This window comes from Saccopteryx bilineata, chromosome 1, assembly GCF_036850765.1.
Source record: "Saccopteryx bilineata isolate mSacBil1 chromosome 1, mSacBil1_pri_phased_curated, whole genome shotgun sequence".
In the NCBI taxonomy this organism is placed as follows: Eukaryota; Metazoa; Chordata; class Mammalia; order Chiroptera; family Emballonuridae; genus Saccopteryx; species Saccopteryx bilineata.
The window spans coordinates 351850397-351863557 of record NC_089490.1 but is presented as its reverse complement, the minus strand read 5'-3'; the positions used below and the strand labels follow the sequence as shown (position 1 = coordinate 351863557).

The 13161-nt window shown below is 39.4% G+C and overlaps 1 pseudogene; it reads right to left on the bottom strand.

The window, feature by feature from the left end:
• LOC136319626 (E3 ubiquitin-protein ligase TRIM22-like) overlaps positions 1–4081 on the bottom strand; it is a 33045-nt pseudogene extending 28964 nt beyond the window's left edge.
• Positions 4082–13161: the final 9080 nt, after the last annotated feature.

The following is a 13161-nucleotide window of genomic DNA, read 5'->3' as shown; positions in this document are numbered from 1 at the left end:
GGGAAGTGAAATAAAAGACAGGATAAACAAATGGGACTATATCAAACTAAAAAGCTTTTGCACAGCTAAAGACAACAAGAACAGAATAAAAAGACAAACTACACAATGGGAGAACATATTTGACAATACGTCTGATAAGGGGTTAATAACCAAAATTTATAAAGAACTTGTAAAACTCAACACCAGGAAGACAAACAACCCAATCCAAAAATGGGCAAAAGAGATGAATAGACACTTCTCCAAAGAGGACATACAGATGGCCAATAGGCATATGAAAAAATGCTCAACATCACTAATCATTAGAGAAATGCAAATTAAAACCACAATGAGATATCACCTTACACCAGTCAGAATGGCGCTTATCAACAAAACAACACAGAATAAGTGCTGGCGAGGATGTGGAGAAAAGGGAACCCTCCTGCACTGCTGGTGGGAATGCAGACTGGTGCAGCCACTGTGGAAAACAGTATGGAGATTCCTCAAAAAACTGAAAATCGAACCGCCTTTTGACCCAGCTATCCCACTTTTAGGAATATACCCCAAGGACACCATAGAACGGCTCGAAAAGGAGAAATGCACCCGCATGTTTGTGGCAGCATTGTTCACAATAGCGAAGATCTGGAAACAGCCCAAGTGTCCATCAGAGGACGAGTGGATTAAAAAACTTTGGTACATATATACTATGGAATACTACTCAGCCATAAGAAATGATGACATCGGATCATTTACAATAACATGGATGGACCTTGATAACATTATACGGAGTGAAATAAGTAAATCAGAAAAAAAACTGAGATGAATCCATACATAGAAGGGACATAAAAATGAGACTCAGAGACATGAACAAGAATGTGATGGCAACAGGGGCGGGAGGGTTGGGGGAGGGGGGAGGGGGTGAAGAAGGAGAGAGGGGTTAGGGGAGGGGAGGGGCACAAAGAAAACCAGATAGAAGGTGACAGAAGACAATTTAACTTTGCGGGAGGGGTATACAGCACAATCAAATGTCAAAATAATCTAGAGATATTTTCTCTCAACATATGTACCCTGATTTATCAATGTCACTGCATTAAATTTAATAAAAAAATATTAATATTAAAAAAAAAAAAAGAAGATAGTGATACACGGAAAAGAATTCTGCTTGTGACTAATCTAGGGTTAACTTCCAATAATTGATGTTGGGCAGATAAAATATATTATGCTCACTTTGTTAAAGATGGCGCTGCTCACGTGGAGGCCATCACTCAGGTGATATTAATGTGTGTCTCTGAGGGCTGTGGGCAGGCAGGATCCTTGTAGCCTGGGGCTTGGTTTTAGGACTAAGCCTTTCCCACTCTTTTTGATGTGGGGTGGTGCAATCCCATCATGTCTCTGATAAGTGACTTTGTATTAGAGACTTCCCTATTTTGTATATTGGATTAAAGGTTTTGATTTCTACACTATAAAACGGGGGCAGAACGGGAGTTTGCTCTCTTAGTTCCTGAGATTAGCATTAGAGGAGACAGCAGAGAGCAGAGAGCAAAGAAAGGCCACATGGAGGAGTCCAGGAGAAGTAGCCAAGATGGCAGAGTGTTGAGTGAGAAGCCAGTTTGTGCAGAGTTTGTGCAGGGAGAAGGAAGGAGATGGGGAACAGAGGTGAATAAGTCTGGTGAGCTAGAAACCTTTGATTCTGGGAAACTCGGATAAGTCAGTAGCTTTGTGAGCACTGAATGTGAGTGGGTTTTGGAGCCCATTGTGTGTTTTTTACTTGCCCACCGGGTGCAAGCTAGGATTAAAGATGATGGCTTACCAGTTTTTTGCTCCATTGTTTCCTCACCGACTGTCCAAATCCAATGCGAACCTGCAAGGGCCGGGCAGCTGTGATGGTAGCCCTAGCTATTGGCTTTACATTTGGTCAAATGGATTCGCAATACTTCTTTATTTTTTAAAAAAAATCCATTATAAAGATTTATAACTTTTGTACTTGTCTGTACTCAATATGAACTGTTCGATGTTTAGTGGCGATGTGAAACCCACATTCTTTTAGGCAGAGTTTGCCAGTGCACACACAAGGTCAAACAATTCATTATTTTCGTGGTCAAGTGTGCTGAATCAAGTGGCATTGTAGCATAGACAATAGCTGCAGTTGATAACTGAAAACCTGTCCAAGCTGTTTGTAAAATGAAATAATTGTTTTATTTGTGATATAACCCCTTCAAGCTCATTCTATTAATTAAATATTGTTTCAATTGGTTGTGTTGCAGTTTGGATATTTATATAGTATGTAATTATATTTTTATTAAAATATATTTTTATTAAAATAATATTGTATGTTAAATTTTTTCACTCACATTTATTCATAAACAAATTAAATAATAAAATTTTGTTTACTAAAACAAATCATTTTTGTATTTAATAATTTTTTAATTTTAATATTTTGTCCAGCCCATGAAAATGTTTTTTTTTCTAATCTGGCCCAGGAGCAAAACTGTTGGCCATGCCTGCTCTAGACTCTGCCAGAGGTTTTATTTCAGTGGCTGAGCCCAACCAGCAGCCAGTAGTCAGAGGCTGTAGGAGGAGGATCTCAGGGCACCTTGCTCTTTTGGTGATCTTCCCCCAGAACCAGTGTGGGTAAAAGTCAGCCTAGGTGTGCATCTTGGTATTTCCATGAGCACCTGGGCCCAGCAAGGTAACCACAAACTCTGGATTGCTTGTAGCTCTAAGAAGGTTGTTGAGGGCCAGTCACAGGTAATGTCCCCATTGATCTGCACCAGATTCCCTCCAGGGAGGTCCAGGGCTGGCACATGCAGAGGTCAGTTGCAGAGAGCATCCATTCAGGACCTAAAACCCTTGCTGGCAGTGTGTGAGGGAAGGTTCATAGGACACTGAGCCCAGCTAAGAGAAATTCTACTTTCTGTGATCAGCACTGGCACAGCAGCTCCTGTGCATTGGACAGGGTGAAGCTTCACAATCAGCCAGCCCAGGTTCTGAATATCCTGTCCTGCTGGGCTAGGTTCTACAGGGTGAAGGAAAAGAGGCTTGGAACAAAAACATTCAAAGTGTGGGTCCCTGTTAGCCTATTGTTGGGTCTGATTGAGGGGCTTGGCCAGTTTTGGGGGGGCACGGTCAGCCCCAGGGAAGGACTCTCTCAGTCTTCCTCCCTGAGACCAGGGGCTCACCAGCTGGAAGAACTTCTGCAGCAAGGACTGTCGATACCACACAATCTGAACCTGCTGCTCATCTAACTGGGGAGAAATAGAATGAGAGTATCCAGCAGTGTCTGAGAGATTAGCTTCAGAGTAGGGTCCACTTTCCCCTGACCAAAAGACCCTTGAAGTAGGGGTCCCATTAATGTTGTATTCCCAACCTCGGGTCCCCTAACCCACCAAGCTTGCAACTTATAAAGAGGTTGGTGGGGTAAGGCCAGTGTAAGCTCACACTATAGTCTTTCTAAAGAAGACTCTGTGGCAATACCAGTCAGCTGCAAGAGGAGGTGGAGCAGCTGAAAAGTGGTAGCAAATCTTACAGAGCTTGGGGCTTTTATAGAGCTGTTGTCAGCTCTAAGCAGGAGGAAGCTGATCCTTATACACAGGTTGACCCTTCCCATACTACCCAGGCACAGAAAACACAGGCACAGTGAACAGAAAAACAGCTTCAGATGGGTAGGTAGCCCACAGCTGTTTACAAACAATGGCTGATACCAAACCAAGAAGAACCCAGAACCAACATAGCTAGTAGTGGGTGGCAGACTCAGCTAGCCACAAAAGTAGCACACCTAAAGGAAGAGTCCAACAGGCACCAGCAGGCACTACAGAGAATAAATATGCCCAACAGGACAGACACTGAACAGTATCTAATACATACAATCAAGGTTGATCCTTATAGCCAGCCAGCTAGAAGGGAAAACCATACCCACAAAAGGACCAACTGCATTCTATACTCAGATACAACAGGAGAGTAAATACCATCCTCAAGAAACATTCCAAGAGATACAGGCTTGGCAGAAGCTGTGCTCACAGTCCAGGCTCAGGGGTTCTGTCAGGAGCTCCAGGCAGATGGGGCAGGTTACCTTCTTCTTTTTGTTCACCAAGAATCCAGAAGCCATTACAGCTACTCTCCTGCTTTTACCTGTCCTGATCTGAGGCTCTTCTTGCTCTTGTTCACAGATCCCAGCTTGATCAGAAAGGATAAAAGGGGATTGAGTAAGTTAGGTAGGTTTGAAACAATACAAAACTATGTAGAAATCAAAAATGGGGAGGAAAAAATAAGGACAAATAAGAAAAGGTAGTGAGACAAGGAATGGAGTTTATTTACCTGGTAAAATGACTTTTCATAACAATGTTAAATACTTTTAGTTCATCTCACATGGCACATTTTATTTTTATTTGTGCTAAAGTTATTATTGTCTTTTACTTTTACTAATCAAAAGGATCATCTGAGGTCTATTCTACCATAATCCTTGTTTAGCCACCATCTTGCCTGCTTCTTCTTTCATATGTAAAACATATCCTCAAAGATAAAAGCACCAAACCACTATACGTCCTGGCTGTTACACCTGCTCTTCCCTCAGTATGCAATGCTGCCCTTGCTATCAGTAGAAATCACTCTCATCCTTCAGTGACTCTTTCCATACATGTTCGTTTATCAGAAAGACCCACTCTGATTTGCATTTACAGTGTAAGCATTGCCATCCTTTGCTGTATGTTTGAAATAATTTATTATAATTACATGACAATGTGTTTGTTTATGTGACAGCAGCAAACCTTTTATAAGATGTATAAGTTTGACTTCTTAAAAGGCTGATATAACAGAATAAGGTGCTTTCTATAGCACTGTGAACACCATCACTAAGAGCTCACCTGAGGTATCCAATGTCGGCATGCCCTCTCTTATGTCTTGTATTCTCAACTAAGCCAAGTGACTACAGCAATTAATGTCTTATCAGGTCATGGATGGTAATGACCATTCAAACTGAAAAGATTGCTAGTGGTCAGTCAGAGAAGGTATCACAGAATGGTAACACAGTGATTTTATTCTTAGTCTGATTTCAGTTCTGCTGCCAGAAGTTGTTCTCATAGCTCTCAAAGTTGTTCATTTCTTGGAAAACTAAACTTATGTAACTAGTGTAATTTCACACACATCAATCTCATCTTGTTCTTTTACAAATGTGATGTCATGAAGAGGGAATAGAGTCCCTCCTTTACCACAGTGAGGACCCACACTGAAGGATCACCGGAGGCAGCGATAGTGACAGCTGTATCTGTCCTGTATCTATCAGCTAAACTCAGTAAATCTGGCCAATTTGTGTCTTGTTAGGTCATTTGAGATGGAATGGCTACCCAAATCTGAAATTTCCTCAGGTGGTGGTGAGAAGGACCTTCACAGAGTGACAGCAGTATGATGCTGCTTTCAGAACCGGGATTCCATATGGACAAAATGATACTTTTCTTAAATAGACTGCAGAGATCCAACTACAGAAAGTGTCATTTGTTGGGCAATCACCACTAAGACTATTTAACATGTAATCTTTAGAGACGTAACATAAAGAAATGAAATAGAAAAGATTTTGTGATAAATAATTTTATGAGTCAATGTGACTAGCCACAAGGTATCCAGATTAAATATTATTTCTGGGTGTGTCCATAAGGGCATTGTTTCCAGATGAGATTAGCATTTGAATCTATGGGTCAGTAAAATAAAATGGGGACCAGAGCAGAAAATAAAAATAAAGGCAGAGCAAGAAAGAAAGAATGTGGTCCTTTTGCTCCCTGCCTGCCTCTTTGACCTGGGGTACAGGTTTTCTCCTGCCCTTGGACTAGGACCTACACCACTGACTGCCCTGGGTCTCAAGCTTTTGAACTTGGACTAAATTATACCACCAGCTTTCCTGGGTCTCCAGCTTGTAGATGGCAGGCCTGGGAAGTATTCAAAAACCATCACAATATGAGCAACTTCTCAATAATCGATCTTCTTCATGTATATGAAGTATATACATAATATTAGTCCTGTTTCTCTAGAGGACCCTGAATCAATTTTAATATCATGTGTTAATTGGCAGGAGTGAACTCTGATCATGATAATGATAATGACAATGACTCAGGTGAACTGTGCACTTTCAAAACATGTGTGCAGAGAAATGACTTGGGCACTTAAGGGTACATGAGAACATTGTAGAGGTGGAATACACAGTCATCCTTAATTCAGTAAGAGCCAATCAGATAAGGACAAGCCTGAGGTGAAGAAGAAGAAGAAGAAGAAGAAGAAGAAGAAGAAGAAGAAGAAGAAGAAGAAGAAGAAGAAGAAGAAGAAGAAAAAAAAAAATACTTAGCCTGAGTGAGTCAGTCTGAGTGCTCACTCCAAGGAGCTCAGTCTGGGAAGTACCAATGTCTAAGAAAAGAGAGGTGGTTAAATAAATAAATAAAGAGGCAATCCTACTTTCTCTTCTTCTGTTGGTCTTCAGATCTTGTTGTCATGCCACTTCTGGTATCTTATCAGATACCAAACAGGTATCTCATTTGGTTTTATGAAATGTTGTGAAGATGCCCCTTTATTGTGGAAATCCTTTCTATGGGTTCCTCCTGCCCCTGATCTCTCAGATGAGCTCTGTTTCTGGATGGCAGAAATGGTCCAATGAGAAAATGAGCAAGGTTAGTGAATTTTTCAGGTAATGCAGTAGGTCCCTGAGTTTGAACTTAAATATCTTGTATGACTACCAAATACAAAAAAAAAAAAAACACCTACATGACCTGGCCTGTTAGCTCAGTAAATTAAGAGTGTTTTCTGGAAACGACAAGGTTGTGGGTTCAATTTCTGGTTAGGGCAAACACAGGAAGAAAACAAAGAATGCATGACTGAGTGGGACAAAAAATGAATACTTTCACTTCCCCTCCTCTCTCACTCTCTTCCTTTTTCTGTCTATAAATTTAAAAAAACAAACAAACAAACAAAAAAAACAAGAAACAAAAAACGCCCTGGATCGATAACTTGGTTGATTGGAGCAACATCCTGGAGCATGGAGGTTGCCAGTTTGAGTCCCTGGTCATTGCACTTCAGGAACAGCTCGATGTTCCTCTCTGTCTTTCTCAAATGAAAAGAAAAAGTCACAGAGTAAGGCAGTTGTCACAAACTAAAGCTCACAGATCCATAAAGGACAATTTGCTAGAAATTGATGTGCATAGCCACACCAAACACATCACCCTTAAAAGAGTTAGCTTATAAAGCTTCAGAGAACTATGTGGCTTTCTCTGTTTTCTTTCAAAAAGTATCTTGTTCCTGAGTAGGGACAGTCATAGCTGTCTTCTTTACTTGTCTCTGTGTAGATATGGTTCAGAAGTCTGGGCTGTGGTCCACAGAGATTCTATAAACTCTTTCTTTGGGGCTTCCTTTGCTAGGATTTTATTGTGAGTCATCTCTGTAACACAGGTTATCCCTGAAGGTCAGAACTCAGTTATTACACATGAATTAGAAAATGAAAACGTATAAGTGGAAAGCAATAAGGAGCCTTCAAGGGGAGCCTAGTCTTAATTATCATAAGGAATCTCCAGCCCAGCCACCCACCTCACACTCACAACTGTAAGTATTGTGAAATCAGGTAGGGGCATTTTCTATTTTCTAGCTTATTGCCTCATATCTACTAGAAGGTGCTGGATATAAGGAATAATAGATACACAGGTATATCACTGTACATATAATTTTAACTGAATGAGCATCTGAGAGGTAAACCATGCTTCTATCTAGTGTTGCTGCTCTGAACACGAGTACTGTGCCACATAATGAGGTTCAGCTAGTCTTCTCGTATAATTAACATGTCTATCATTCTCCTTTGACAAATATTATTTAACAACACTTTATGTTTTCCATTTTCTATTAAGTTTTACTCAGAATTAGTATGTGTCCCTAGCCATACTTTAACCACATTCCCTTTTACTGTGCACCAAGGTTTCCTCAAATGGGAAAATGGTAAAGATCCAGAGGCCACAGGGGAAGACATTTCATCAGGTTCCTCTCTAAGGGGAGATGCCATGGCTGGAGCAAAAGCACGAAGCCTAAGGAGGCCTCATCTTTCTCCTCAGCCCAGAGCACAGCTGGCCCGCACATGGAACCGCGGAAGCTCTGGAGAAAAGTGTGTGTGGTGAGGGGAGTGCAGCTGATCAGGTTTCCTTCTGGCCCAAGTTTTCAGGTTTCTAGACAGGACCTGATTGCCTGGGCTGAATGAAAATCTAATGCTCCGTAGGAGAGTTCCAAGATATCAACCTAGGGTGTGGGGTCAGTTCAGAGATTCAACGGGAGAGGAGTAAAATGATAGATGTTTGATCCATGGAAGGAATGGAAAAGAAAGAAGTAATGGACAGAGTAGGGGTCTTTGGGGAAGGGGCCCATGCTTTTAGAACATTGCATTCAATACCTTTATGCTGTAGTTGTCACTCATGCACAGTCAGACTCTGAGCTCTTTAAAACCTTCCCGCTTTAATCCTATAATATACCTACATGTACATCTATTATTTTAAATTAAAAAAAAAATTTTTTCTGAAGTTGGAAATGGGGAAGCAGTCAGACAGACTCCCGCATGCGCCCGACCGGGATCCACCCGGCATGTCCACCAGGGGGCGATGCTCTGCCCATCCGGGGTGTTGCTCTGTGGCAACCCGAGCCATTCTAGCGCCTGAGACAGAGGCCATAGAGCTATCTTCAACGTCCGGGCCAACTTTGCTCCAATGGAGCCGTGGCTGCGGGAGGGGAAGAGAGAGACAGAGAGGAAGGAGAGGGGGAGGGGTGGACAAGCAGATGGGCGCTTCTCCTGTGTGCCCTGGCCGGGAATCAAACCCAGGACTCCTGCACGCCAGGCCGACGCTCTACCACTGAGCAAACTGGCCAGGGCCTGTACATCTATTCTTAATATCGCTGCATTAACTACTATGCTCTATACATATTATTTTGTGCTCTTCTGGAAGTATAGGGGAATACAAAATGGTACAACTACTTTCAAGAAAATTTGGCAGTATGGGTAACAAAAAACCCTGATATCCAGTAATTCAATTTACAGTTATAATATGTAAAGCAGGCAGAGTGAGGTTCTAATTCCACAAGTGGAGAGGTTTAATCAACAGAACAACCCCATAAACATGTACATCAACATTATAAGCCTTGCACGCATGTAAAAAATAATAACTAAACTAGGGGTCAGGAATGTATGGCTTGTGAGCCAGATGTGGCTCTTATGATGGCTGCATCTGGCTCGCAAACAAATCTTTAATAAAAAAATGATAATGTTAAAAATATAAAACATTCTCATGTATCACAATCCATTTATTTCCTACCGCTTATGTTCACGGTTGCAGGTGGCTGGAGCCAATCACAGCTGTCCTCTGGGACAACACCAAATAATTATTGGTTAATGCGTAATGTACACGTGTCATTGTATAGCTCTTACAGAATTACATTTTAAAATATGTGGTGTTCATGGCTCTTTCAGCCAAAAAGCTTCCTGACCCCAGAATTAAACTAAACTAGAGAACACTAAATCTGGAGGCAGAGACAATGAGAAAAGCAGTCAGAATGTAAAGTGTAATAAACAAATAGACACTTGGAATAACATTGAAGGTTTTTCCTAGTTTTATGTTCTTTTTTTTTTTAGAGCAGACCTCAATTAATAATGGGTAGACAATTATCATCTAGCAACTTACAGACTTATTAGCCTGAAGTATAAGAATAATTTGGGACTACCACAGCAGCTACAAAATGTTAGAACTTCTTTTTGTTGTTATTGTTGTTACATTTTCTTTATATATTTATTTAAATTTATTTTTATGTTTAAATCATTTTTGTTTCTCAGTTACAGTTGACATACATTTTTATATATTTTTTTTTGCGTACAACTTTAAAGGGTTATGCAGAGAAAGAAATCCCAATGTGTATACAAAAACTCTGATCGTATCTCTGAACTACACATATTTGAAATAGATGACAAGCTGACATATTAGGATTAATGGAACTGATAACAGATTTCAGCTCCTGCAAAGTACAGAAGAGAATTTAGAATTTGGCTTCAACCCAGTTAACCTACTGAAAGAAAATAAAGAAACAAATAGTAATATTCTTCAAAAAACAAACAAAGAAACAAGATCAATGATCTCTACATCTCATTCATAATTCCCATGAGGGAATTTTACATACAATCAAATATTATTCAACATTTGAAAAATAATAAATGACATGGCCCATATTCAATAGAAAGGGCAATCAATGGAGACCAACTCTGAAATAGATATTAAATTTAATAAATAAGTACTTCACAGCAGCTATGATATCTATGGAGAATTATGTAGAAGAAAGTATGCTTACAATAAATCACCAAATGGGAAATGTTAGAGTCTACAAGAAACACATTTTGTTTTAATGGAAATACTAAAACTATAATCATTCAAAAGTAAACCTAGGGTTGGAGTATGAGAAATTCAAGATCGTGGAAGAAAGACTAACTAAAATTAAAATAAGCTTAATAGAAATTATCCAATATGGAAGTAATAAACAAGTCTTCAATAACCTGTAAACAACATTAAAGAAATTACAGGCTCAAACCACAGAACAACTACTAAAATTGAACAATAATAAAATTTAAGGTAGCTGACTTAAATGAAAATCAAAAGGGTGATAATTGAAAGTTCATTTCAATGCACGAAGAAGAGCATCACATAATATTCAATATACAATCATGATAATATTAGAAATATTAACCTCATTAATGAAAATAAGTAAAAGCCTATAGTTATCATCACATTTAGTAGCCAATGATAAAAATACACTCTATTTATGATTGGGAATGTTTTAAGAAATATGCCAAAAAAAAAGGAAAGAAAGAACAAAACATGCCAGCACTACCCCTTCTATTCATCATTGAACTGTAGATCTAATCCAAGAAATAAGGAAAAATAAAATAAATAAGAACACAAATATTGAAACAAAAGGAATAAAACAATCTTTATTTAGATGGTATAAAAATTATTTAGAAAATAAAAATGAATCCAGAAAAACATGCTAAAATAAATAAGTGAATTAAGCAAGGTCATAGAACTCAAGACTAATATTAAATAGTAATTATGTTTTAGGAACTACTAATTAATAATTAGAAATATAAGATAATATAATTCTTTAAAATAATGCCCCAAACCAAACTACCCCGAGAAGATAAACGAAACCTCACTTTCCATCCCTGAGTCACTTTACCTGGGAAGGTTCATAAAACTGGGAAGCTTAGTGCAGTGGCTGCATGTGTGATACATATCAGATCATGACTGGACAATATGGAGAAATTAGTAGCAGTCAGGATCAGTAGATTTCCCATCACAAATCTACATCAATATAGATGATCATTGGAATCTGATATTATTAAATACAGGTCATGTGTTTCTCTGCCAATAGCGATATCAAATCCCCAAGATGTAGAAACTTCTTGTCTACAATTAATGATAGCTTAGATACCACTGCCTGTTCATTCTCCATGGGTGAACTTTCAGGATGAAGCCAGCTTATTCCCTGAAATTCTACCTAGCAGCCCCGCAAATGTACACTGTGGATACCGATCTCCCAAATTAATGTCCCAACAGTATCCTTAAGTCCTAGGCATAAGAGTGTTTGCCACTCAGAGGTTTAGAGGGAGAGAAAAAAAAAAAAAAAAGCCTTAGGCCTGACACATGCATCATGAGAAAAGCCACACTTAACAGTTAGCTAACTTTTTATTTGCAGTCTAGAATCCTTTCACAGGACATTTTTCTTAGAAGAAGCCAAGAAAATAAAAGCTATTTATTGGCTTCATTCTCTGTGAGGAGAGGGCTTCAGTTGGGGCAGTGAATGCTCATTTTTCTTTTTTAGGACATCTCAGTGTGAAGAACATTGGTTTATGTTTGTAACACTGTTACTGTTTTTGTAACCTATTTCACATCTTGAACTGAAAGCCTGGACACTACAGGGAACAAAAATCCATGAATATCCTTGGAGAGATACCTGCTGTCTAATTCTACAGTGCACTGGCTTGTCTTAATTAGCTATGGCTTCAGTTTTTGTGGCAATACAGTGACAGGAAAGCAGAGATCAAAGGGAGCGTGAATGAGGACCAGTTTCCCCCAGTGTTTCTGAGAGACATTTGTGTGTGAGTGTGTTTGTGTGTATGTGTGTATGTGGAGAGAGAGAAAAAAAAAGAGAGAGAGATAGGGAGAAAGACACATAGAGAGAGAGTCTTCTTGTATTTATCCATCACAGGTCTTCCAGATTTGTGAACCAAAGAACCTGGAAAATTGAAAAACTTCTAGTGAGTAGGAGCCAGAGCAGACACTGGCCAAGTAACCCAGTATTTCTATAGCTTTCAGCTAATAAATAAATTGAGAATAGTGGGAAGTGAGAATGCCAGGTCGTGGATGGGTAGCTCAGTTGGTTAGAGGGTCATCCTGATATGCCTCGGTTGCTGTTTGCCTTGGTGACAACAAAAATTAAACACTGAATGCATAAACAAGGGAAATATTAAATTGTTATCTCTCTGTCTGTCTCTCTCTATAATATGAGTAAAATAAAAATAAATTTTAAGAAATGCCAAGAACATATGCTGCAGAAAACACTCACTCCTGTAGCACGTGGCCTCCTGTCTCACTGGAGGGGAACAGGCTTACTCACTCCTGAGAAAACAGCAGCCCTTTCACCTGCCTGGAGGCAGTGAGGCTGACCAGGAAAGGGAAACACTGACATAGTACTCATTGCAGAGGGAGCCCATACGGAACTCCTGACGCTGCCTCTGCCACTGTAAGTCATAATGTGAGCCAAAACCCGACAAATAGAGATAAACCAGCAGGAAGAGAAAAGAATTTCTGATGATGAGAATTACTAGAGAAATAGAACAGAATGTCAAATCAACTTATATCTAGTATATTCACTTCAACTACAGAAGCTATTCCAGGACTTAAAAGAGTAATTATTTCATACTACAAAATAAACCCTAATGGACAACACAGTATAGTTAACTATAAGCAGAATGTTATACAGTAGATTTTTAGAACTTATTCATTTTGCAGAACTGAAACTTTAAACTTGTTGAACTGGAACACCTTAAAAATGTAATTTGTTAGCCTGATCAAGTGGTAGCGCAGTGGAAAGAGCTATGAGCTGGGATTCAGAGGACCCAGGTTCGAAACCCAGAGG